This window comes from Phyllobates terribilis, unplaced genomic scaffold (genome assembly GCF_046119375.1).
Source record: "Phyllobates terribilis strain yellow unplaced genomic scaffold, ASM4611937v1 Scaffold_169__1_contigs__length_4117513, whole genome shotgun sequence".
In the NCBI taxonomy this organism is placed as follows: domain Eukaryota; kingdom Metazoa; phylum Chordata; class Amphibia; order Anura; family Dendrobatidae; genus Phyllobates; species Phyllobates terribilis.
The window spans coordinates 2,803,687-2,828,226 of NW_027362929.1; the positions used below are offsets into that span (position 1 = coordinate 2,803,687).

Below are 24,540 nucleotides of genomic sequence, written 5' to 3' on the forward strand. Positions count from 1 at the left end.
CCAAGGATTCTGAAAAGTCCATTTGTGGAGATGGCCACCTGGACTCCCGTTAAGAAGACATGCTGTCAACCTCTAGATCCCTCACATGCCTGCACTTTTCGGCTTGCTGCTGCTGCAATCCACGCGTTTTAGATCTGCATAACTCCACCTCTTTTAGCACAGTACCCTCAACCCCCGGCTGTTCCCACCCGCCTCAACACCGTTGGAAGGGAGGAGAACCAATTAAGGCGGGGGGGGGGTGGAACGAGCAGCTGTCTACCCTTAGCAGGAGGGTTGCTGATTAATTACCTCTCCTGCTGCTGCTGCTGCTGCTGGCTGTCCAGCAGCAGACTGAAGGTGGCTGCTGCTGTGCGCAGGTATATAAAGGCTCAGAGCCTATTATGACACGCGCAGCCAGCGTTCCATTGCCACATTCCGTCTACTGCAGGCGGGATACCTGGATGGCTGAATGTCACTGAGAAGCTCACAGAGACCGCCATAAGCAACAGTTTAAAAGAATGCCACAGACTAATCAACCAAACTTTTTGGGTTGGTTTCTCTTTTATAGTCTGCAGGCATTAAATGAAAGAAGTCAGTGTTCCAGCAGAGGGAGACAACGTTTCAGAAAAGGCATTGTAGCAAACCAAAAAAGAAATTTTAAGCGCAGCAGAGTAACCAGCTCACATACCTGTTAGCTCAGGTGAGTTTAAAAGGCTGCTGTTGATAACAAGGGCATTTGCTAAATAGATGGTGTGTGTGCAACAATATACTGAAAGGTCAATTATATTGTGCAGCTTATCTCACCACCTGTAGTTATTTAGGTGAAAGCTCCAAAATGCTTGCCTAATATGTCTGTTTATCCAAAAGGAAGTATAGAGGGAGAGCTAGATAGATAGCATTGCATTACATTACATTACATGGCAATGCAATGCACAGTTGCTGAAGTTGAACCAAAATGAGCTTGTCATCTGGCTTCTGCAACTTTTAACATGAAAAATCCAATGAGGAGAAGAAAAGCAAAGCCAAAGAGTCCATCCCAAAATCCGACAAACAAGCAAAATGAACAAAAAGCATTGAATTCAATTCTTTCTGATTTTAGAAACTGCATTAAAGAAGGGGTGCACCGGTCCTGGAGATACTGCAATACCAGGTCAATGCGTGGAGTGGACAGAGCAAGCTCTTTTTCCATCTCCCTGTTCTAAAAATCCATTTAATATATGGTCCCCAGATAGGGGACGTATCAGATATTAAACTGATAAGAACAGATACTACACTTGATCTTAGCCAAAAGGCCGAGAAGCGATAACCAGAATTGGTTTCCGACTACGGTGCCACCCAAGGATTCTGAAAAGTCCATTTGTGGAGATGGCCACCTGGACTCCCGTTAAGAAGACATGCTGTCAACCTCTAGATCCCTCACATGCCTGCACTTTTCGGCTTGCTGCTGCTGCAATCCACGCGTTTTAGATCTGCATAACTCCACCTCTTTTAGCACAGTACCCTCAACCCCCGGCTGTTCCCACCCGCCTCAACACCGTTGGAAGGGAGGAGAACCAATTAAGGCGGGGGGGGGGGGGTGGAACGAGCAGCTGTCTACCCTTAGCAGGAGGGTTGCTGATTAATTACCTCTCCTGCTGCTGCTGCTGCTGGCTGTCCAGCAGCAGACTGAAGGTGGCTGCTGCTGTGCGCAGGTATATAAAGGCTCAGAGCCTATTATGACACGCGCAGCCAGCGTTCCATTGCCACATTCCGTCTACTGCAGGCGGGATACCTGGATGGCTGAATGTCACTGAGAAGCTCACAGAGACCGCCATAAGCAACAGTTTAAAAGAATGCCACAGACTAATCAACCAAACTTTTTGGGTTGGTTTCTCTTTTATAGTCTGCAGGCATTAAATGAAAGAAGTCAGTGTTCCAGCAGAGGGAGACAACGTTTCAGAAAAGGCATTGTAGCAAACCAAAAAAGAAATTTTAAGCGCAGCAGAGTAACCAGCTCACATACCTGTTAGCTCAGGTGAGTTTAAAAGGCTGCTGTTGATAACAAGGGCATTTGCTAAATAGATGGTGTGTGTGCAACAATATACTGAAAGGTCAATTATATTGTGCAGCTTATCTCACCACCTGTAGTTATTTAGGTGAAAGCTCCAAAATGCTTGCCTAATATGTCTGTTTATCATAAAGGAAGTATAGAGGGAGAGCTAGATAGATAGCATTGCATTACATTACATTACATGGCAATGCAATGCACAGTTGCTGAAGTTGAACCAAAATGAGCTTGTCATCTGGCTTCTGCAACTTTTAACATGAAAAATCCAATGAGGAGAAGAAAAGCAAAGCCAAAGAGTCCATCCCAAAATCCGACAAACAAGCAAAATGAACAAAAAGCATTGAATTCAATTCTTTCTGATTTTAGAAACTGCATTAAAGAAGGGGTGCACCGGTCCTGGAGATACTGCAATACCGGGTCAATGCGTGGAGTGGACAGAGCAAGCTCTTTTTCCATCTCCCTGTTCTAAAAATCCATTTAATATATGGTCCCCAGATAGGGGACGTATCAGATATTAAACTGATAAGAACAGATACTACACTTGATCTTAGCCAAAAGGCCGAGAAGCGATAACCAGAATTGGTTTCCGACTACGGTGCCACCCAAGGATTCTGAAAAGTCCATTTGTGGAGATGGCCACCTGGACTCCCGTTAAGAAGACATTCTGTCAACCTCTAGATCCCTCACATGCCTGCACTTTTCGGCTTGCTGCTGCTGCAATCCACGCGTTTTAGATCTGCATAACTCCACCTCTTTTAGCACAGTACCCTCAACCCCCGGCTGTTCCCACCCGCCTCAACACCGTTGGAAGGGAGGAGAACCAATTAAGGCGGGGGGGGGGTGGAACGAGCAGCTGTCTACCCTTAGCAGGAGGGTTGCTGATTAATTACCTCTCCTGCTGCTGCTGCTGCTGGCTGTCCAGCAGCAGACTGAAGGTGGCTGCTGCTGTGCGCAGGTATATAAAGGCTCAGAGCCTATTATGACACGCGCAGCCAGCGTTCCATTGCATCATTCCGTCTACTGCAGGCGGGATACCTGGATGGCTGAATGTCACTGAGAAGCTCACAGAGACCGCCATAAGCAACAGTTTAAAAGAATGCCACAGACTAATCAACCAAACTTTTTGGGTTGGTTTCTCTTTTATAGTCTGCAGGCATTAAATGAAAGAAGTCAGTGTTCCAGCAGAGGGAGACAACGTTTCAGAAAAGGCATTGTAGCAAACCAAAAAAGAAATTTTAAGCGCAGCAGAGTAACCAGCTCACATACCTGTTAGCTCAGGTGAGTTTAAAAGGCTGCTGTTGATAACAAGGGCATTTGCTAAATAGATGGTGTGTGTGCAACAATATACTGAAAGGTCAATTATATTGTGCAGCTTATCTCACCACCTGTAGTTATTTAGGTGAAAGCTCCAAAATGCTTGCCTAATATGTCTGTTTATCCAAAAGGAAGTATAGAGGGAGAGCTAGATAGATAGCATTGCATTACATTACATTACATGGCAATGCAATGCACAGTTGCTGAAGTTGAACCAAAATGAGCTTGTCATCTGGCTTCTGCAACTTTTAACATGAAAAATCCAATGAGGAGAAGAAAAGCAAAGCCAAAGAGTCCATCCCAAAATCCGACAAACAAGCAAAATGAACAAAAAGCATTGAATTCAATTCTTTCTGATTTTAGAAACTGCATTAAAGAAGGGGTGCACCGGTCCTGGAGATACTGCAATACCAGGTCAATGCGTGGAGTGGACAGAGGAAGCTCTTTTTCCATCTCCCTGTTCTAAAAATCCATTTAATATATGGTCCCCAGATAGGGGACGTATCAGATATTAAACTGATAAGAACAGATACTACACTTGATCTTAGCCAAAAGGCCGAGAAGCGATAACCAGAATTGGTTTCCGACTACGGTGCCACCCAAGGATTCTGAAAAGTCCATTTGTGGAGATGGCCACCTGGACTCCCGTTAAGAAGACATGCTGTCAACCTCTAGATCCCTCACATGCCTGCACTTTTCGGCTTGCTGCTGCTGCAATCCACGCGTTTTAGATCTGCATAACTCCACCTCTTTTAGCACAGTACCCTCAACCCCCGGCTGTTCCCACCCGCCTCAACACCGTTGGAAGGGAGGAGAACCAATTAAGGCGGGGGGGGGGTGGAACGAGCAGCTGTCTACCCTTAGCAGGAGGGTTGCTGATTAATTACCTCTCCTGCTGCTGCTGCTGCTGGCTGTCCAGCAGCAGACTGAAGGTGGCTGCTGCTGTGCGCAGGTATATAAAGGCTCAGAGCCTATTATGACACGCGCAGCCAGCGTTCCATTGCCACATTCCGTCTACTGCAGGCGGGATACCTGGATGGCTGAATGTCACTGAGAAGCTCACAGAGACCGCCATAAGCAACAGTTTAAAAGAATGCCACAGACTAATCAACCAAACTTTTTGGGTTGGTTTCTCTTTTATAGTCTGCAGGCATTAAATGAAAGAAGTCAGTGTTCCAGCAGAGGGAGACAACGTTTCAGAAAAGGCATTGTAGCAAACCAAAAAAGAAATTTTAAGCGCAGCAGAGTAACCAGCTCACATACCTGTTAGCTCAGGTGAGTTTAAAAGGCTGCTGTTGATAACAAGGGCATTTGCTAAATAGATGGTGTGTGTGCAACAATATACTGAAAGGTCAATTATATTGTGCAGCTTATCTCACCACCTGTAGTTATTTAGGTGAAAGCTCCAAAATGCTTGCCTAATATGTCTGTTTATCCAAAAGGAAGTATAGAGGGAGAGCTAGATAGATAGCATTGCATTACATTACATTACATGGCAATGCAATGCACAGTTGCTGAAGTTGAACCAAAATGAGCTTGTCATCTGGCTTCTGCAACTTTTAACATGAAAAATCCAATGAGGAGAAGAAAAGCAAAGCCAAAGAGTCCATCCCAAAATCCGACAAACAAGCAAAATGAACAAAAAGCATTGAATTCAATTCTTTCTGATTTTAGAAACTGCATTAAAGAAGGGGTGCACCGGTCCTGGAGATACTGCAATACCGGGTCAATGCGTGGAGTGGACAGAGCAAGCTCTTTTTCCATCTCCCTGTTCTAAAAATCCATTTAATATATGGTCCCCAGATAGGGGACGTATCAGATATTAAACTGATAAGAACAGATGCTACACTTGATCTTAGCCAAAAGGCCGAGAAGCGATAACCAGAATTGGTTTCCGACTACGGTGCCACCCAAGGATTCTGAAAAGTCCATTTGTGGAGATGGCCACCTGGACTCCCGTTAAGAAGACATTCTGTCAACCTCTAGATCCCTCACATGCCTGCACTTTTCGGCTTGCTGCTGCTGCAGTCCACGCGTTTTAGATCTGCATAACTCCACCTCTTTTAGCACAGTACCCTCAACCCCCGGCTGTTCCCACCCGCCTCAACACCGTTGGAAGGGAGGAGAACCAATTAAGGCGGGGGGTGGGTGGAACGAGCAGCTGTCTACCCTTAGCAGGAGGGTTGCTGATTAATTACCTCTCCTGCTGCTGCTGCTGCTGGCTGTCCAGCAGCAGACTGAAGGTGGCTGCTGCTGTGCGCAGGTATATAAAGGCTCAGAGCCTATTATGACACGCGCAGCCAGCGTTCCATTGCCACATTCCGTCTACTGCAGGCGGGATACCTGGATGGCTGAATGTCACTGAGAAGCTCACAGAGACCGCCATAAGCAACAGTTTAAAAGAATGCCACAGACTAATCAACCAAACTTTTTGGGTTGGTTTCTCTTTTATAGTCTGCAGGCATTAAATGAAAGAAGTCAGTGTTCCAGCAGAGGGAGACAACGTTTCAGAAAAGGCATTGTAGCAAACCAAAAAAGAAATTTTAAGCGCAGCAGAGTAACCAGCTCACAAACCTGTTAGCTCAGGTGAGTTTAAAAGGCTGCTGTTGATAACAAGGGCATTTGCTAAATAGATGGTGTGTGTGCAACAATATACTGAAAGGTCAATTATATTGTGCAGCTTATCTCACCACCTGTAGTTATTTAGGTGAAAGCTCCAAAATGCTTGCCTAATATGTCTGTTTATCCAAAAGGAAGTATAGAGGGAGAGCTAGATAGATAGCATTGCATTACATTACATTACATGGCAATGCAATGCACAGTTGCTGAAGTTGAACCAAAATGAGCTTGTCATCTGGCTTCTGCAACTTTTAACATGAAAAATCCAATGAGGAGAAGAAAAGCAAAGCCAAAGAGTCCATCCCAAAATCCGACAAACAAGCAAAATGAACAAAAAGCATTGAATTCAATTCTTTCTGATTTTAGAAACTGCATTAAAGAAGGGGTGCACCGGTCCTGGAGATACTGCAATACCAGGTCAATGCGTGGAGTGGACAGAGCAAGCTCTTTTTCCATCTCCCTGTTCTAAAAATCCATTTAATATATGGTCCCCAGATAGGGGACGTATCAGATATTAAACTGATAAGAACAGATACTACACTTGATCTTAGCCAAAAGGCCGAGAAGCGATAACCAGAATTGGTTTCCGACTACGGTGCCACCCAAGGATTCTGAAAAGTCCATTTGTGGAGATGGCCACCTGGACTCCCGTTAAGAAGACATGCTGTCAACCTCTAGATCCCTCACATGCCTGCACTTTTCGGCTTGCTGCTGCTGCAATCCACGCGTTTTAGATCTGCATAACTCCACCTCTTTTAGCACAGTACCCTCTGCCCCCGGCTGTTCCCACCCGCCTCAACACCGTTGGAAGGGAGGAGAACCAATTAAGGCGGGGGGGGGGTGGAACGAGCAGCTGTCTACCCTTAGCAGGAGGGTTGCTGATTAATTACCTCTCCTGCTGCTGCTGCTGCTGGCTGTCCAGCAGCAGACTGAAGGTGGCTGCTGCTGTGCGCAGGTATATAAAGGCTCAGAGCCTATTATGACACGCGCAGCCAGCGTTCCATTGCCACATTCCGTCTACTGCAGGCGGGATACCTGGATGGCTGAATGTCACTGAGAAGCTCACAGAGACCGCCATAAGCAACAGTTTAAAAGAATGCCACAGACTAATCAACCAAACTTTTTGGGTTGGTTTCTCTTTTATAGTCTGCAGGCATTAAATGAAAGAAGTCAGTGTTCCAGCAGAGGGAGACAACGTTTCAGAAAAGGCATTGTAGCAAACCAAAAAAGAAATTTTAAGCGCAGCAGAGTAACCAGCTCACATACCTGTTAGCTCAGGTGAGTTTAAAAGGCTGCTGTTGATAACAAGGGCATTTGCTAAATAGATGGTGTGTGTGCAACAATATACTGAAAGGTCAATTATATTGTGCAGCTTATCTCACCACCTGTAGTTATTTAGGTGAAAGCTCCAAAATGCTTGCCTAATATGTCTGTTTATCCAAAGTGAAGTATAGAGGGAGAGCTAGATAGATAGCATTGCATTACATTACATTACATGGCAATGCAATGCACAGTTGCTGAAGTTGAACCAAAATGAGCTTGTCATCTGGCTTCTGCAACTTTTAACATGAAAAATCCAATGAGGAGAAGAAAAGCAAAGCCAAAGAGTCCATCCCAAAATCCGACAAACAAGCAAAATGAACAAAAAGCATTGAATTCAATTCTTTCTGATTTTAGAAACTGCATTAAAGAAGGGGTGCACCGGTCCTGGAGATACTGCAATACCAGGTCAATGCGTGGAGTGGACAGAGCAAGCTCTTTTTCCATCTCCCTGTTCTAAAAATCCATTTAATATATGGTCCCCAGATAGGGGACGTATCAGATATTAAACTGATAAGAACAGATTTTTTTTTTTTTTTTTTTTTATACCATTCAGTAAAATTTTTCAAGCAACAATCAATAGTATAAAAACTCATACTACGTTGCCCAGTCTTACATCATAATGGTACTTTCTTTATTTCATATTTATAACTTTATACTGAAACAGTTGTAATACCTTTTGAATGGACAAAAAACTGTAAAACATACCATTATCATAAAAAAGACAGATCACAACACTTAAACAAGGACTTACTGGTACTTTACCAGTGACCTCCATTTTTTGACTTTCCAAAAACCTTCTGAATCAAAGCCACCACCGCCACGGCTGTCCCATAAATAAACTATGTATAACCTTGACAAAACCATCCTAACACAATTATTAACTGAGATTATTTTCCTTTTAAATAAACACAAATTCCTAACGTCCCACAGACTTTCTATTACACATGCCATTATCAACCACAACAATCTCTCTTTCACCCGGCTACTTGCACCCATCCCAAACATTACCACTCTCCAATTTATAAAATTCACGCCCGCTAGTTCCTTGCATAAACCACCCACTCCCTTCCAAACACTCTGAGCATAATCACAATTCCAAACCAAATGCATAACAGTTTCACTCGCCCCACATCCATCCCTCGGACATACCTCTGTTCTAATCAGATCCCTCCTCTTCTGTACCTCTCTCACAGGCAAAATCTCATGCAAACTCATCCATACGATATCACGCTGCCTATTCGATATTCCTTTTATACTCAGGTTCCTCCATACACACAACGCTTCACTCGATCTCAAGCCCCCAATGTTACATTCAAACTCTCTAACACGCATCCTTCTCCTTACATTCCTTATCACTTTGAAATCACCCATAGGAACATCCAACAAATCATGCTTGACAACAAATTTTTCAACAAACTCATACCACACTGGACATTTAAACGAAACAGGCACTCTTGCATCCCTTCTCATCCATTTCAACCCAAACAACATCCATCCAGCCATATATTTAATCATAAAAGCCGTCTTGTTATCCCTACCTAACAGAACAACCACTGTTTTAATATAATTTAAACCAAGACAAATTTCAAAATTTGGGAAATCCATTCCCCCATGTTCACGTAACTTACACAAATATTCCCTTTTAAGTTTTTCCATCTTACTTCCCCAATAAAACGTAAAAATTAGCTTCTCAATCCGCCTAAAACCCCTATAAGGGGCTGGAAAAACCACGGACACAAAAAGTAACATAGGAAGAATCACTGACTTAATAATAAGGACTTTGCCTGACAATGTCAAGTCCCGCAACCTCCAAAAATTTAACTTTTGTTCAATCCTCTTACCGCATTCATCCCAACTCTCATTCCCTTTCAGATCTTTGTTAAACCACACCCCCAGAACCTTAATAGCACCTTCTTCACATATCACACCATCCATCCTAACACTCGAATCCCCAAAACACTTAAAGCTACACTTCCCCCAATTCACCCTAAAACCAGATGCACCACAAAAGAAATCTAAAAGCAACCTTGCTCGATTCATAGCAGCCATATTATCACTCACCACAACAACATCGTCCATATACCCCATTACCTTTACAGTCTTTCCACCACTCCCTGGGATTAGAAGACCATTCATCACTTTCTCTTTCCGAATCATGCACAACAGGGGCTCAATCACACTTATAAACAGGACAGGGGACAACGGACACCCCTGCCTGACCCCTGATTTTATGCACACCTTCTCACTCAAACATCCATTCACTAACACTTCACTCACCACACCATCATACAAACACCTTATCGCCTTCACAAAAACACTAGGAAAACCCTTCCTAACTAACACCTCAAACATAAACGCATGCGACACTCTATCAAAAGCTTTCTCAAAATCCACACAAAAAACCATACATTTCCCCTTCCTAAACATACAATCTCCAATTACGTCCCTCAACAACAAGAGGTTATCAGTCATACACCTACCTGGCACCGCGCACACTTGATCAACACCAACCACACTTCCAATCACCCCACGCATACGGTTAGCCAGAATTTTGCTAAAGACTTTGTAATCTGCATTGAGTAATGTAATCGGCCTCCAATTACGCAAATTCTTTTTCTCACCCTTCTTATATAGTAAAACAACTACTCCTTCTTTCATGGAATTACAAAGTACACCATTCATCCACATATATTGACATACCTCCACAAAATCAACACCAATCACATCCCATGCTTTTACATAAAACTCCACAGGCAACCCATCTTTCCCAGGTGTTTTATTCTTTTTCGCACCATCCACCGCCTTTTTAACCTCATCAAAAACAATATCCTCACTCAAACACTCACGTTCCCCTGATTCAAGCTGACTCTCCAACATACCTAACACATGCTCTTTCAAACCCCCATCCACCCATTTAGACTCAAATAAACTACTATAGAAACTATGTACCTCATCCAACACTTCCCTTCCAACCACAGTCATACCATTATCATTTTCAACCTCATCCAACTCATCTTTCTTACTGCACATTTTTTTAAAAAAGTACCTCGTACACTTCTCATCCATATCCAAATGCTCAACTCTCGTCCTAAAAATAATTTCCTTCCCACGCTTTTCCAAAACACGCTTCATCTCATCTCTCGCTCCTCTGAGTTGATCACTAACATCAATTCCTTTCATACTCATTTTATGTAACCACTCAATCCTCATATTTAAATCTTTAAATCTGCCTCTTTCAATTGCTGCTTTTTTATAACCCCACCTCCTAAAAAAATTCTTAATTTCCACTTTCACCCAATCCCACCATACAGTCACATCCACAAAATTATTTTTCCTAGACCTCCACCATTCATACTTACTTTCGAAGTCTCTCATAACCCTAACATCCTCTAACAACCTAACATTTAGCTTCCATACCCCAACACCATGCACCATTTTTTTATCACCTTCAAACATACCCCACAAACATTCATGGTCTGTGAAAGAAAAAACATGCTGTTTAAAAAATTTACACACCAAACCTCTATTTGTATACAGCATGCGGTCAATCCTGGACACTATTCCTCCCCTATCAGCTCTATATGTGGCCGGTGGTGGCTTACTCAAAAATTCCGCTGCATCTAAAAAAGAAAAATCAGATGTAATTTGATTAAGGACCTTACCTGTGACATCAATTTCCCCTTCAGAAACACAATTGAAATCACCAACTAATAATATTGGAATCCTTCCAGGCAAAAAAAAACGTATTTTCTCTAATAGTGCTAACCTATCCCCTTTGTTAATTGGACAATACACGTTAACAATTTTCACCCTCCACCCTCTCCCCTTAACCACTGCCATTATACAACGACCTGGCTCCACCACCATATAATTTTCAAAACTTAAATCCCTATTCCCCAACAAAATCCCCACACCATCATTTTTGTTTGTCATTGAACCTGACCAAATGCTATGCCCATATACCCAGTCCTTTTCAGGAGGTGACTCTTCAATTCCGCACTCTTGCAGACAGTAGATATTTGCTCCAAGATTTTTTAGTTCTTCCAGTATAGCCAATCTTCTAGGCTTAGATTTTATAAGCCTTACATTTACTGACAGTACACTACAGCCCACGTTGGAGCCCATTTTTTAACCATATTTGGTAAAAAAGAACATACCCCCCACCGAAGAGTCAACCTTTCTCGTCTTGAAACTCGATTCCTGATGTTAAGCACAGAATGCTGGCCCCCTCCTCCAAAAAAGACCTCCTAGGAGAGGCACTGTAGCTCTCGGAATAGCTCCTATCACTTAAGGGGCTGATGCTCCCAATACTGGCAGGTGAAATATCTGGTCGGAACTTCTTTGCAGAAGACACATCAGAGTCCTCATCAGGGGGCCTCACCACAGCCCCGGTGAAGTCACCCTGGCCACCACCACCTTCTTGAATGGCCTCTGAGCTTTCCAAAGCCAACACCGGCGTTGTGGAGAGTGAACCGCTCACTTCTCCCTCACCACTCACATCAAGCAGAATTGACATATCTGCAGGCTCCATCTCAACAGCGCTTCCACCAGCAGGATCAGGTGCTTCCTCCATCACTTCCATGAAGTCCCTTACTGCCTCAATCGCCTCACCAATAGTGGCGGCAGTACTAGGACGTGGGGACACGGCCTCTGCATATGACCTGGAACGATGGGGACAGTCCTTGAAAGCGTGTCCCTCCTCCCCACACGCATTACAGACCATGGAGTTAGTACATTCCATTGCCAGATGACCCTCTTTATTGCATTTCCCACAAAACTTCTCCACCGTGCAGTCCTCTTGGTAGTGTCCAAAGGATTTACACTTCCTGCAAAAACGCGGAGCACCGGGAAAATACATATACCCTCTATCCCTCCCGATGGCAAAACTGAGGGGAGGGTAGTGGATACCCCCAGGTCCCAGGGGGTCTTCCTGGAACCGTACAAAAAACTTGTGTTTGCCAGTCCACAAGCCCACCTCATTCCTCACCTTGTGTGAGTAGGACACATAGCTGCAATGACGGTTCAGGAATCTAGTAATGTCCTCCACATCCACAAGGGGGTTGTGCATAAACACAACAACTGGCACTTCCCCCTTAGTATACAATACCGTGAATGTAAGCCCTTCAAGAGCCGGATGATCCAAGGCTTGCTGATCCTTTAGAGTCTTGAAAAGATTCTGGCAAGCTGCCATACGATCAAGGACCAAAACGTACCGGCCATTCTTTGGGAACTCCTGTAGACAAATGATGTCTCCACGACCAACATTCAAAATCTTGAAGATGACGACTTCCACCAAGAACCGCAGGTTAAAGAAATTCCTCCTTGACTCCTCAATATCAATGCGAAAAGCATTTTTGACCCGAATATCATCGGTCCCGGCATAGCGAATCTTGACGCCCATTATCACCTCTCGTTTCCTCTGGACCCCCCCCAATAGCAGCAGGCAGCTTAAGCCACCTAAGTGGCGATGCTGCAAGGCCGAGGGGGAGACACTCTAGGATCCTTCTGACCAGATACAAGATCTTAGCCAAAAGGCCGAGAAGCGATAACCAGAATTGGTTTCCGACTACGGTGCCACCCAAGGATTCTGAAAAGTCCATTTGTGGAGATGGCCACCTGTAGTTATTTAGGTGAAAGCTCCAAAATGCTTGCCTAATATGTCTGTTTATCCAAAAGGAAGTATAGAGGGAGAGCTAGATAGATAGCATTGCATTACATTACATTACATGGCAATGCAATGCACAGTTGCTGAAGTTGAACCAAAATGAGCTTGTCATCTGGCTTCTGCAACTTTTAACATGAAAAATCCAATGAGGAGAAGAAAAGCAAAGCCAAAGAGTCCATCCCAAAATCCGACAAACAAGCAAAATGAACAAAAAGCATTGAATTCAATTCTTTCTGATTTTAGAAACTGCATTAAAGAAGGGGTGCACCGGTCCTGGAGATACTGCAATACCAGGTCAATGCGTGGAGTGGACAGAGCAAGCTCTTTTTCCATCTCCCTGTTCTAAAAATCCATTTAATATATGGTCCCCAGATAGGGGACGTATCAGATATTAAACTGATAAGAACAGATACTACACTTGATCTTAGCCAAAAGGCCGAGAAGCGATAACCAGAATTGGTTTCCGACTACGGTGCCACCCAAGGATTCTGAAAAGTCCATTTGTGGAGATGGCCACCTGGACTCCCGTTAAGAAGACATGCTGTCAACCTCTAGATCCCTCACATGCCTGCACTTTTCGGCTTGCTGCTGCTGCAATCCACGCGTTTTAGATCTGCATAACTCCACCTCTTTTAGCACAGTACCCTCAACCCCCGGCTGTTCCCACCCGCCTCAACACCGTTGGAAGGGAGGAGAACCAATTAAGGCGGGGGGGGGGGGTGGAACGAGCAGCTGTCTACCCTTAGCAGGAGGGTTGCTGATTAATTACCTCTCCTGCTGCTGCTGCTGCTGGCTGTCCAGCAGCAGACTGAAGGTGGCTGCTGCTGTGCGCAGGTATATAAAGGCTCAGAGCCTATTATGACACGCGCAGCCAGCGTTCCATTGCCACATTCCGTCTACTGCAGGCGGGATACCTGGATGGCTGAATGTCACTGAGAAGCTCACAGAGACCGCCATAAGCAACAGTTTAAAAGAATGCCACAGACTAATCAAGCAAACTTTTTGGGTTGGTTTCTCTTTTATAGTCTGCAGGCATTAAATGAAAGAAGTCAGTGTTCCAGCAGAGGGAGACAACGTTTCAGAAAAGGCATTGTAGCAAACCAAAAAAGAAATTTTAAGCGCAGCAGAGTAACCAGCTCACATACCTGTTAGCTCAGGTGAGTTTAAAAGGCTGCTGTTGATAACAAGGGCATTTGCTAAATAGATGGTGTGTGTGCAACAATATACTGAAAGGTCAATTATATTGTGCAGCTTATCTCACCACCTGTAGTTATTTAGGTGAAAGCTCCAAAATGCTTGCCTAATATGTCTGTTTATCCAAAAGGAAGTATAGAGGGAGAGCTAGATAGATAGCATTGCATTACATTACATTACATGGCAATGCAATGCACAGTTGCTGAAGTTGAACCAAAATGAGCTTGTCATCTGGCTTCTGCAACTTTTAACATGAAAAATCCAATGAGGAGAAGAAAAGCAAAGCCAAAGAGTCCATCCCAAAATCCGACAAACAAGCAAAATGAACAAAAAGCATTGAATTCAATTCTTTCTGATTTTAGAAACTGCATTAAAGAAGGGGTGCACCGGTCCTGGAGATACTGCAATACCAGGTCAATGCGTGGAGTGGACAGAGCAAGCTCTTTTTCCATCTCCCTGTTCTAAAAATCCATTTAATATATGGTCCCCAGATAGGGGACGTATCAGATATTAAACTGATAAGAACAGATACTACACTTGATCTTAGCCAAAAGGCCGAGAAGCGATAACCAGAATTGGTTTCCGACTACGGTGCCACCCAAGGATTCTGAAAAGTCCATTTGTGGAGATGGCCACCTGGACTCCCGTTAAGAAGACATGCTGTCAACCTCTAGATCCCTCACATGCCTGCACTTTTCGGCTTGCTGCTGCTGCAATCCACGTGTTTTAGATCTGCATAACTCCACCTCTTTTAGCACAGTACCCTCAACCCCCGGCTGTTCCCACCCGCCTCAACACCGTTGGAAGGGAGGAGAACCAATTAAGGCGGGGGGGGTGGAACGAGCAGCTGTCTACCCTTAGCAGGAGGGTTGCTGATTAATTACCTCTCCTGCTGCTGCTGCTGCTGGCTGTCCAGCAGCAGACTGAAGGTGGCTGCTGCTGTGCGCAGGTATATAAAGGCTCAGAGCCTATTATGACACGCGCAGCCAGCGTTCCATTGCCACATTCCGTCTACTGCAGGCGGGATACCTGGATGGCTGAATGTCACTGAGAAGCTCACAGAGACCGCCATAAGCAACAGTTTAAAAGAATGCCACAGACTAATCAACCAAACTTTTTGGGTTGGTTTCTCTTTTATAGTCTGCAGGCATTAAATGAAAGAAGTCAGTGTTCCAGCAGAGGGAGACAACATTTCAGAAAAGGCATTGTAGCAAACCAAAAAAGAAATTTTAAGCGCAGCAGAGTAACCAGCTCACATACCTGTTAGCTCAGGTGAGTTTAAAAGGCTGCTGTTGATAACAAGGGCATTTGCTAAATAGATGGTGTGTGTGCAACAATATACTGAAAGGTCAATTATATTGTGCAGCTTATCTCACCACCTGTAGTTATTTAGGTGAAAGCTCCAAAATGCTTGCCTAATATGTCTGTTTATCCAAAAGGAAGTATAGAGGGAGAGCTAGATAGATAGCATTGCATTACATTACATTACATGGCAATGCAATGCACAGTTGCTGAAGTTGAACCAAAATGAGCTTGTCATCTGGCTTCTGCAACTTTTAACATGAAAAATCCAATGAGGAGAAGAAAAGCAAAGCCAAAGAGTCCATCCCAAAATCCGACAAACAAGCAAAATGAACAAAAAGCATTGAATTCAATTCTTTCTGATTTTAGAAACTGCATTAAAGAAGGGGTGCACCGGTCCTGGAGATACTGCAATACCAGGTCAATGCGTGGAGTGGACAGAGCAAGCTCTTTTTCCATCTCCCTGTTCTAAAAATCCATTTAATATATGGTCCCCAGATAGGGGACGTATCAGATATTAAACTGATAAGAACAGATACTACACTTGATCTTAGCCAAAAGGCCGAGAAGCGATAACCAGAATTGGTTTCCGACTACGGTGCCACCCAAGGATTCTGAAAAGTCCATTTGTGGAGATGGCCACCTGGACTCCCGTTAAGAAGACATGCTGTCAACCTCTAGATCCCTCACATGCCTGCACTTTTCGGCTTGCTGCTGCTGCAATCCACGCGTTTTAGATCTGCATAACTCCACCTCTTTTAGCACAGTACCCTCAACCCCCGGCTGTTCCCACCCGCCTCAACACCGTTGGAAGGGAGGAGAACCAATTAAGGCGGGGGGGGGGGGTGGAACGAGCAGCTGTCTACCCTTAGCAGGAGGGTTGCTGATTAACTACCTCTCCTGCTGCTGCTGCTGCTGGCTGTCCAGCAGCAGACTGAAGGTGGCTGCTGCTGTGCGCAGGTATATAAAGGCTCAGAGCCTATTATGACACGCGCAGCCAGCGTTCCATTGCCACATTCCGTCTACTGCAGGCGGGATACCTGGATGGCTGAATGTCACTGAGAAGCTCGCAGAGACCGCCATAAGCAACAGTTTAAAAGAATGCCACAGACTAATCAACCAAACTTTTTGGGTTGGTTTCTCTTTTATAGTCTGCAGGCATTAAATGAAAGAAGTCAGTGTTCCAGCAGAGGGAGACAACGTTTCAGAAAAGGCATTGTAGCAAACCAAAAAAGAAATTTTAAGCGCAGCAGAGTAACCAGCTCACATACCTGTTAGCTCAGGTGAGTTTAAAAGGCTGCTGTTGATAACAAGGGCATTTGCTAAATAGATGGTGTGTGTGCAACAATATACTGAAAGGTCAATTATATTGTGCAGCTTATCTCACCACCTGTAGTTATTTAGGTGAAAGCTCCAAAATGCTTGCCTAATATGTCTGTTTATCCAAAAGGAAGTATAGAGGGAGAGCTAGATAGATAGCATTGCATTACATTACATTACATGGCAATGCAATGCACAGTTGCTGAAGTTGAACCAAAATGAGCTTGTCATCTGGCTTCTGCAACTTTTAACATGAAAAATCCAATGAGGAGAAGAAAAGCAAAGCCAAAGAGTCCATCCCAAAATCCGACAAACAAGCAAAATGAACAAAAAGCATTGAATTCAATTCTTTCTGATTTTAGAAACTGCATTAAAGAAGGGGTGCACCGGTCCTGGAGATACTGCAATACCAGGTCAATGCGTGGAGTGGACAGAGCAAGCTCTTTTTCCATCTCCCTGTTCTAAAAATCCATTTAATATATGGTCCCCAGATAGGGGACGTATCAGATATTAAACTGATAAGAACAGATACTACACTTGATCTTAGCCAAAAGGCCGAGAAGCGATAACCAGAATTGGTTTCCGACTACGGTGCCACCCAAGGATTCTGAAAAGTCCATTTGTGGAGATGGCCACCTGGACTCCCGTTAAGAAGACATGCTGTCAACCTCTAGATCCCTCACATGCCTGCACTTTTCGGCTTGCTGCTGCTGCAATCCACGCGTTTTAGATCTGCATAACTCCACCTCTTTTAGCACAGTACCCTCAACCCCCGGCTGTTCCCACCCGCCTCAACACCGTTGGAAGGGCGGAGAACCAATTAAGGCGGGGGGGGGGTGGAACGAGCAGCTGTCTACCCTTAGCAGGAGGGTTGCTGATTAATTACCTCTCCTGCTGCTGCTGCTGCTGGCTGTCCAGCAGCAGACTGAAGGTGGCTGCTGCTGTGCGCAGGTATATAAAGGCTCAGAGCCTATTATGACACGCGCAGCCAGCGTTCCATTGCCACATTCCGTCTACTGCAGGCGGGATACCTGGATGGCTGAATGTCACTGAGAAGCTCACAGAGACCGCCATAAGCAACAGTTTAAAAGAATGCCACAGACTAATCAACCAAACTTTTTGGGTTGGTTTCTCTTTTATAGTCTGCAGGCATTAAATGAAAGAAGTCAGTGTTCCAGCAGAGGGAGACAACGTTTCAGAAAAGGCATTGTAGCAAACCAAAAAAGAAATTTTAAGCGCAGCAGAGTAACCAGCTCACATACCTGTTAGCTCAGGTGAGTTTAAAAGGCTGCTGTTGATAACAAGGGCATTTGCTAAATAGATGGTGTGTGTGCAACAATATACTGAAAGGTCAATTATATTGTGCAGCTTATCTCACCACCTGTAGTTATTTAGGTGAAAGCTCCAAAATGCTTGCCTAATATGTCTGTTTATCCAAAAGGAAGTATAGAGGGAGAGCTAGATAGATAGCATTGCATTACATTACATTACATGGCAATGCAATGCACAGTTGCTGAAGTTGAACCAAAATGAGCTTGTCATCTGGCTTCTGCAACTTTTAACATGAAAAATCCAATGAGGAGAAGAAAAGCAAAGCCAAAGAGTCCATCCCAAAATCCGACAAACAAGCAAAATGAACAAAAAGCATTGAATTCAATTCTTTCTGATTTTAGAAACTGCATTAAAGAAGGGGTGCACCGGTCCTGGAGATACTGCAATACCAGGTCAATGCGTGGAGTGGACAGAGCAAGCTCTTTTTCCATCTCCCTGTTCTAAAAATCCATTTAATATATGGTCCCCAGATAGGGGACGTATCAGATATTAAACTGATAAGAACAGATACTACACTTGATCTTAGCCAAAAGGCCGAGAAGCGATAACCAGAATTGGTTTCCGACTACGGTGCCACCCAAGGATTCTGAAAAGTCCATTTGTGGAGATGGCCACCTGGACTCCCGTTAAGAAGACATGCTGTCAACCTCTAGATCCCTCACATGCCTGCACTTTTCGGCTTGCTGCTGCTGCAATCCACGCGTTTTAGATCTGCATAACTCCACCTCTTTTAGCACAGTACCCTCAACCCCCGGCTGTTCCCACCCGCCTCAACACCGTTGGAAGGGAGGAGAACCAATTAAGGCGGGGGGGGGTGGAACGAGCAGCTGTCTACCCTTAGCAGGAGGGTTGCTGATTAATTACCTCTCCTGCTGCTGCTGCTGCTGGCTGTCCAGCAGCAGACTGAAGGTGGCTGCTGCTGTGCGCAGGTATATAAAGGCTCAGAGCCTATTATGACACGCGCAGCCAGCGTTCCATTGCCACATTCCGTCTACTGCAGGCGGGATACCTGGATGGCTGAATGTCACTGAGAAGCTCACAGAGACCGCCATAAGCAACAGTTTAAAAGAATGCCACAGACTAATCAACCAAACTTTTTGGGTTGGTTTCTCTTTTATAGTCTGCAGGCATTAAATGAAAGAAGTCAGTGTTCCAGCAGAAGGAGACAACGTTTCAGAAAAGGCATTGTAGCAAACCAAAAAAGAAATTTTAAGCGCAGCAGAGTAACCAGCTCACATACCTGTTAGCTCAGGTGAGTTTAAAAGGCTGCTGTTGATAACAAGGGCATTTGCTAAATAGATGGTGTGTGTGCAACAATATACTGAAAGGTCAATTATATTGTGCAGCTTATCTCACCACCTGTAGTTATTTAGGTGAAAGCTCCAAAATGCTTGCCTAATATGTCTGTTTATCCAAAAGGAAGTATAGAGGGAGAGCTAGATAGATAGCATTGCATTACATTACATTACATGGCAATGCAATGCACAGTTGCTGAAGTTGAACCAAAATGAGCTTGTCATCTGGCTTCTGCAACTTTTAACATGAAAAATCCAATGAGGAGAAGAAAAGCAAAGCCAAAGAGTCCATCCCAAAATCCGACAAACAAGCAAAATGAACAAAAAGCATTGAATTCAATTCTTTCTGATTTTAGAAACTGCATTAAAGAAGGGGTGCATCGGTCCTGGAGATACTGCAATACCAGGTCAATGCGTGGAGTGGACAGAGCAAGCTCTTTTTCCATCTCCCTGTTCTAAAAATCCATTTAATATATGGTCCCCAGATAGGGGACGTATCAGATATTAAACTGATAAGAACAGATACTACACTTGATCTTAGCCAAAAGGCCGAGAAGCGATAACCAGAATTGGTTTCCGACTACGGTGCCACCCAAGGATTCTGAAAAGTCCATTTGTGGAGATGGCCACCTGGACTCCCGCTAAGAAGACATGCTGTCAACCTCTAGATCCCTCACATGCCTGCACTTTTCGGATTGCTGCTGCTGCAATCCACGCGTTTTAGATCTGCATAACTCCACCTCTTTTAGCACAGTACCCTCAACCCCCGGCTGTTCCCACCCGCCTCAACACCGTTGGAAGGGAGGAGAACCAATTAAGGCGGGGGGGGGGTGGAACGAGCAGCTGTCTACCCTTAGCAGGAGGGTTGCTGATTAATTACCTCTCCTGCTGCTGCTGCTGCTGGCTGTCCAGCAGCAGACTGAAGGTGGCTGCTGCTGTGTGCAGGTATATAAAGGCTCAGAGCCTATTATGACACGCGCAGCCAGCGTTCCATTGCCACATTCCGTCTACTGCAGGCGGGATACCTGGATGGCTGAATGTCACTGAGAAGCTCACAGAGACCGCCATAAGCAACAGTTTAAAAGAATGCCACAGACTAATCAACCAAACTTTTTGGGTTGGTTTCTCTTTTATAGTCTGCAGGCATTAAATGAAAGAAGTCAGTGTTCCAGCAGAGGGAGACAACGTTTCAGAAAAGGCATTGTAGCAAACCAAAAAAGAAATTTTAAGCGCAGCAGAGTAACCAGCTCACATAACTGTTAGCTCAGGTGAGTTTAAAAGGCTGCTGTTGATAACAAGGGCATTTGCTAAATAGATGGTGTGTGTGCAACAATATACTGAAAGGTCAATTATATTGTGCAGCTTATCTCACCACCTGTAGTTATTTAGGTGAAAGCTCCAAAATGCTTGCCTAATATGTCTGTTTATCCAAAAGGAAGTATAGAGGGAGAGCTAGATAGATAGCATTGCATTACATTACATTACATGGCAATGCAATGCACAGTTGCTGAAGTTGAACCAAAATGAGCTTGTCATCTGGCTTCTGCAACTTTTAACATGAAAAATCCAATGAGGAGAAGAAAAGCAAAGCCAAAGAGTCCATCCCAAAATCCGACAAACAAGCAAAATGAACAAAAAGCATTGAATTCAATTCTTTCTGATTTTAGAAACTGCATTAAAGAAGGGGTGCACCGGTACTGGAGATACTGCAATACCAGGTCAATGCGTGGAGTGGACAGAGCAAGCTCTTTTTCCATCTCCCTGTTCTAAAAATCCATTTAATATATGGTCCCCAGATAGGGGACGTATCAGATATTAAACTGATAAGAACAGATACTACACTTGATCTTAGCCAAAAGGCCGAGAAGCGATAACCAGAATTGGTTTCCGACTACGGTGCCACCCAAGGATTCTGAAAAGTCCATTTGTGGAGATGGCCACCTGGACTCCCGTTAAGAAGACATGCTGTCAACCTCTAGATCCCTCACATGCCTGCACTTTTCAGCTTGCTGCTGCTGCAATCCACGCGTTTTAGATCTGCATAACTCCACCTCTTTTAGCACAGTACCCTCAACCCCCGGCTGTTCCCACCCGCCTCAACACCGTTGGAAGGGAGGAGAACCAATTAAGGCGGGGGGGGGGTGGAACGAGCAGCTGTCTACCCTTAGCAGGAGGGTTGCTGATTAATTACCTCTCCTGCTGCTGCTGCTGGCTGTCCAGCAGCAGACTGAAGGTGGCTGCTGCTGTGCGCAGGTATATAAAGGCTCAGAGCCTATTATGACACGCGCAGCCAGCGTTCCATTGCCACATTCCGTCTACTGCAGGCGGGATACCTGGATGGCTGAATGTCACTGAGAAGCTCACAGAGACCGCCATAAGCAACAGTTTAAAAGAATGCCACAGACTAATCAAGCAAACTTTTTGGGTTGGTTTCTCTTTTATAGTCTGCAGGCATTAAATGAAAGAAGTCAGTGTTCCAGCAGAGGGAGACAACGTTTCAGAAAAGGCATTGTAGCAAACCAAAAAAGAAATTTTAAGCGCAGCAGAGTAACCAGCTCACATACCTGTTAGCTCAGGTGAGTTTAAAAGGCTGCTGTTGATAACAAGGGCATTTGCTAAATAGATGGTGTGTGTGCAACAATATACTGAAAGGTCAATTATATTGTGCAGCTTATCTCACCACCTGTAGTTATTTAGGTGAAAGATCCAAAATGCTTGCCTAATATGTCTGTTTATCCAAAAGGAAGTATAGAGGGAGAGCTAGATAGATAGCATTGCATTACATTACATTACATGGCAATGCAATGCACAGTTGCTGAAGTTGAACCAAAATGAGCTTGTCATCTGGCTTCTGCAACTTTTAACATGAAAAATCCAATGAGGAGAAGAAAAGCAAAGCCAAAGAGTCCATCCCAAAATCCGACAAACAAGCAAAATGAACAAAAAGCATTGAATTCAATTCTTTCTGATTTTAGAAACTGCATTAAAGAAGGGGTGCACCGGTCCTGGAGATACTGCAATACCAGGTCAATGCGTGGAGTGGACAGAGCAAGCTCTTTTTCCATCTCCCTGTTCTAAAAATCCATTTAATATATGGTCCCCAGATAGGGGACGTATCAGATATTAAACTGATAAGAACAGATACTACACTTGATCTTAGCCAAAAGGCCGAGAAGCGATAACCAGAATTGGTTTCCGACTACGGTGCCACCCAAGGATTCTGAAAAGTCCATTTGTGGAGATGGCCACCTGGACTCCCGTTAAGAAGACATGCTGTCAACCTCTAGATCCCTCACATGCCTGCACTTTTCGGCTTGCTGCTGCTGCAATCCACGTGTTTTAGATCTGCATAACTCCACCTCTTTTAGCACAGTACCCTCAACCCCCGGCTGTTCCCACCCGCCTCAACACCGTTGGAAGGGAGGAGAACCAATTAAGGCGGGGGGGGGGTGGAACGAGCAGCTGTCTACCCTTAGCAGGAGGGTTGCTGATTAATTACCTCTCCTGCTGCTGCTGCTGCTGGCTGTCCAGCAGCAGACTGAAGGTGGCTGCTGCTGTGCGCAGGTATATAAAGGCTCAGAGCCTATTATGACACGCGCAGCCAGCGTTCCATTGCCACATTCCGTCTACTGCAGGCGGGATACCTGGATGGCTGAATGTCACTGAGAAGCTCACAGAGACCGCCATAAGCAACAGTTTAAAAGAATGCCACAGACTAATCAACCAAACTTTTTGGGTTGGTTTCTCTTTTATAGTCTGCAGGCATTAAATGAAAGAAGTCAGTGTTCCAGCAGAGGGAGACAACGTTTCAGAAAAGGCATTGTAGCAAACCAAAAAAGAAATTTTAAGCGCAGCAGAGTAACCAGCTCACATACCTGTTAGCTCAGGTGAGTTTAAAAGGCTGCTGTTGATAACAAGGGCATTTGCTAAATAGATGGTGTGTGTGCAACAATATACTGAAAGGTCAATTATATTGTGCAGCTTATCTCACCACCTGTAGTTATTTAGGTGAAAGCTCCAAAATGCTTGCCTAATATGTCTGTTTATCCAAAAGGAAGTATAGAGGGAGAGCTAGATAGATAGCATTGCATTACATTACATTACATGGCAATGCAATGCACAGTTGCTGAAGTTGAACCAAAATGAGCTTGTCATCTTTCTTCTGCAACTTTTAACATGAAAAATCCAATGAGGAGAAGAAAAGCAAAGCCAAAGAGTCCATCCCAAAATCCGACAAACAAGCAAAATGAACAAAAAGCATTGAATTCAATTCTTTCTGATTTTAGAAACTGCATTAAAGAAGGGGTGCACCGGTCCTGGAGATACTGCAATACCAGGTCAATGCGTGGAGTGGACAGAGCAAGCTCTTTTTCCATCTCCCTGTTCTAAAAATCCATTTAATATATGGTCCCCAGATAGGGGACGTATCAGATATTAAACTGATAAGAACAGATACTACACTTGATCTTAGCCAAAAGGCCGAGAAGCGATAACCAGAATTGGTTTCCGACTACGGTGCCACCCAAGGATTCTGAAAAGTCCATTTGTGGAGATGGCCACCTGGACTCCCGTTAAGAAGACATGCTGTCAACCTCTAGATCCCTCACATGCCTGCACTTTTCGGCTTGCTGCTGCTGCAATCCACGCGTTTTAGATCTGCATAACTCCACCTCTTTTAGCACAGTACCCTCAACCCCCGGCTGTTCCCACCCGCCTCAACACCGTTGGAAGGGAGGAGAACCAATTAAGGCGGGGGGGGGTGGAACGAGCAGCTGTCTACCCTTAGCAGGAGGGTTGCTGATTAATTACCTCTCCTGCTGCTGCTGCTGCTGGCTGTCCAGCAGCAGACTGAAGGTGGCTGCTCCTGTGCGAAGGTATATAAAGGCTCAGAGCCTATTATGACACGCGCAGCCAGCGTTCCATTGCCACATTCCGTCTACTGCAGGCGGGATACCTGGATGGCTGAATGTCACTGAGAAGCTCACAGAGACCGCCATAAGCAACAGTTTAAAAGAATGCCACAGACTAATCAACCAAACTTTTTGGGTTGGTTTCTCTTTTATAGTCTGCAGGCATTAAATGAAAGAAGTCAGTGTTCCAGCAGAGGGAGACAACGTTTCAGAAAAGGCATTGTAGCAAACCAAAAAAGA

The 24,540-nt window shown here is 44.5% G+C and overlaps 15 non-coding genes across 15 annotated transcripts; all 15 read right to left on the reverse strand.

The window, feature by feature from the left end:
• Positions 1 to 1,092: 1,092 nt before the first annotated feature.
• On the reverse strand, positions 1,093 to 1,283 carry LOC141209171 (U2 spliceosomal RNA). The gene has a single exon (XR_012279376.1). It is a non-coding gene; the product is annotated as a U2 spliceosomal RNA (small nuclear RNA).
• A 1,123-nt stretch (positions 1,284 to 2,406) lies between these two features.
• LOC141210158 (U2 spliceosomal RNA) lies at positions 2,407 to 2,597 on the reverse strand. Its single transcript, XR_012280335.1, has one exon. It is a non-coding gene; the product is annotated as a U2 spliceosomal RNA (small nuclear RNA).
• A 1,120-nt stretch (positions 2,598 to 3,717) lies between these two features.
• LOC141210388 (U2 spliceosomal RNA) lies at positions 3,718 to 3,908 on the reverse strand. The gene has a single exon (XR_012280559.1). It is a non-coding gene; the product is annotated as a U2 spliceosomal RNA (small nuclear RNA).
• Positions 3,909 to 5,028: 1,120 nt separating this feature from the next.
• On the reverse strand, positions 5,029 to 5,219 carry LOC141210406 (U2 spliceosomal RNA). The gene has a single exon (XR_012280575.1). It is a non-coding gene; the product is annotated as a U2 spliceosomal RNA (small nuclear RNA).
• Positions 5,220 to 6,339: 1,120 nt separating this feature from the next.
• On the reverse strand, positions 6,340 to 6,530 carry LOC141209172 (U2 spliceosomal RNA). Its single transcript, XR_012279377.1, has one exon. It is a non-coding gene; the product is annotated as a U2 spliceosomal RNA (small nuclear RNA).
• A 1,120-nt stretch (positions 6,531 to 7,650) lies between these two features.
• On the reverse strand, positions 7,651 to 7,845 carry LOC141210637 (U2 spliceosomal RNA). Its single transcript, XR_012280781.1, has one exon. It is a non-coding gene; the product is annotated as a U2 spliceosomal RNA (small nuclear RNA).
• A 5,359-nt stretch (positions 7,846 to 13,204) lies between these two features.
• On the reverse strand, positions 13,205 to 13,395 carry LOC141209173 (U2 spliceosomal RNA). The gene has a single exon (XR_012279378.1). It is a non-coding gene; the product is annotated as a U2 spliceosomal RNA (small nuclear RNA).
• A 1,122-nt stretch (positions 13,396 to 14,517) lies between these two features.
• LOC141209174 (U2 spliceosomal RNA) lies at positions 14,518 to 14,708 on the reverse strand. Its single transcript, XR_012279379.1, has one exon. It is a non-coding gene; the product is annotated as a U2 spliceosomal RNA (small nuclear RNA).
• Positions 14,709 to 15,826: 1,118 nt separating this feature from the next.
• LOC141209175 (U2 spliceosomal RNA) lies at positions 15,827 to 16,017 on the reverse strand. Its single transcript, XR_012279380.1, has one exon. It is a non-coding gene; the product is annotated as a U2 spliceosomal RNA (small nuclear RNA).
• A 1,122-nt stretch (positions 16,018 to 17,139) lies between these two features.
• On the reverse strand, positions 17,140 to 17,330 carry LOC141209176 (U2 spliceosomal RNA). Its single transcript, XR_012279381.1, has one exon. It is a non-coding gene; the product is annotated as a U2 spliceosomal RNA (small nuclear RNA).
• Positions 17,331 to 18,450: 1,120 nt separating this feature from the next.
• Positions 18,451 to 18,641, reverse strand: LOC141209177 (U2 spliceosomal RNA). The gene has a single exon (XR_012279382.1). It is a non-coding gene; the product is annotated as a U2 spliceosomal RNA (small nuclear RNA).
• Positions 18,642 to 19,760: 1,119 nt separating this feature from the next.
• LOC141209859 (U2 spliceosomal RNA) lies at positions 19,761 to 19,951 on the reverse strand. Its single transcript, XR_012280048.1, has one exon. It is a non-coding gene; the product is annotated as a U2 spliceosomal RNA (small nuclear RNA).
• A 1,120-nt stretch (positions 19,952 to 21,071) lies between these two features.
• Positions 21,072 to 21,262, reverse strand: LOC141210261 (U2 spliceosomal RNA). Its single transcript, XR_012280434.1, has one exon. It is a non-coding gene; the product is annotated as a U2 spliceosomal RNA (small nuclear RNA).
• A 1,117-nt stretch (positions 21,263 to 22,379) lies between these two features.
• LOC141209180 (U2 spliceosomal RNA) lies at positions 22,380 to 22,570 on the reverse strand. The gene has a single exon (XR_012279384.1). It is a non-coding gene; the product is annotated as a U2 spliceosomal RNA (small nuclear RNA).
• Positions 22,571 to 23,690: 1,120 nt separating this feature from the next.
• On the reverse strand, positions 23,691 to 23,881 carry LOC141209181 (U2 spliceosomal RNA). Its single transcript, XR_012279385.1, has one exon. It is a non-coding gene; the product is annotated as a U2 spliceosomal RNA (small nuclear RNA).
• Positions 23,882 to 24,540: the final 659 nt, after the last annotated feature.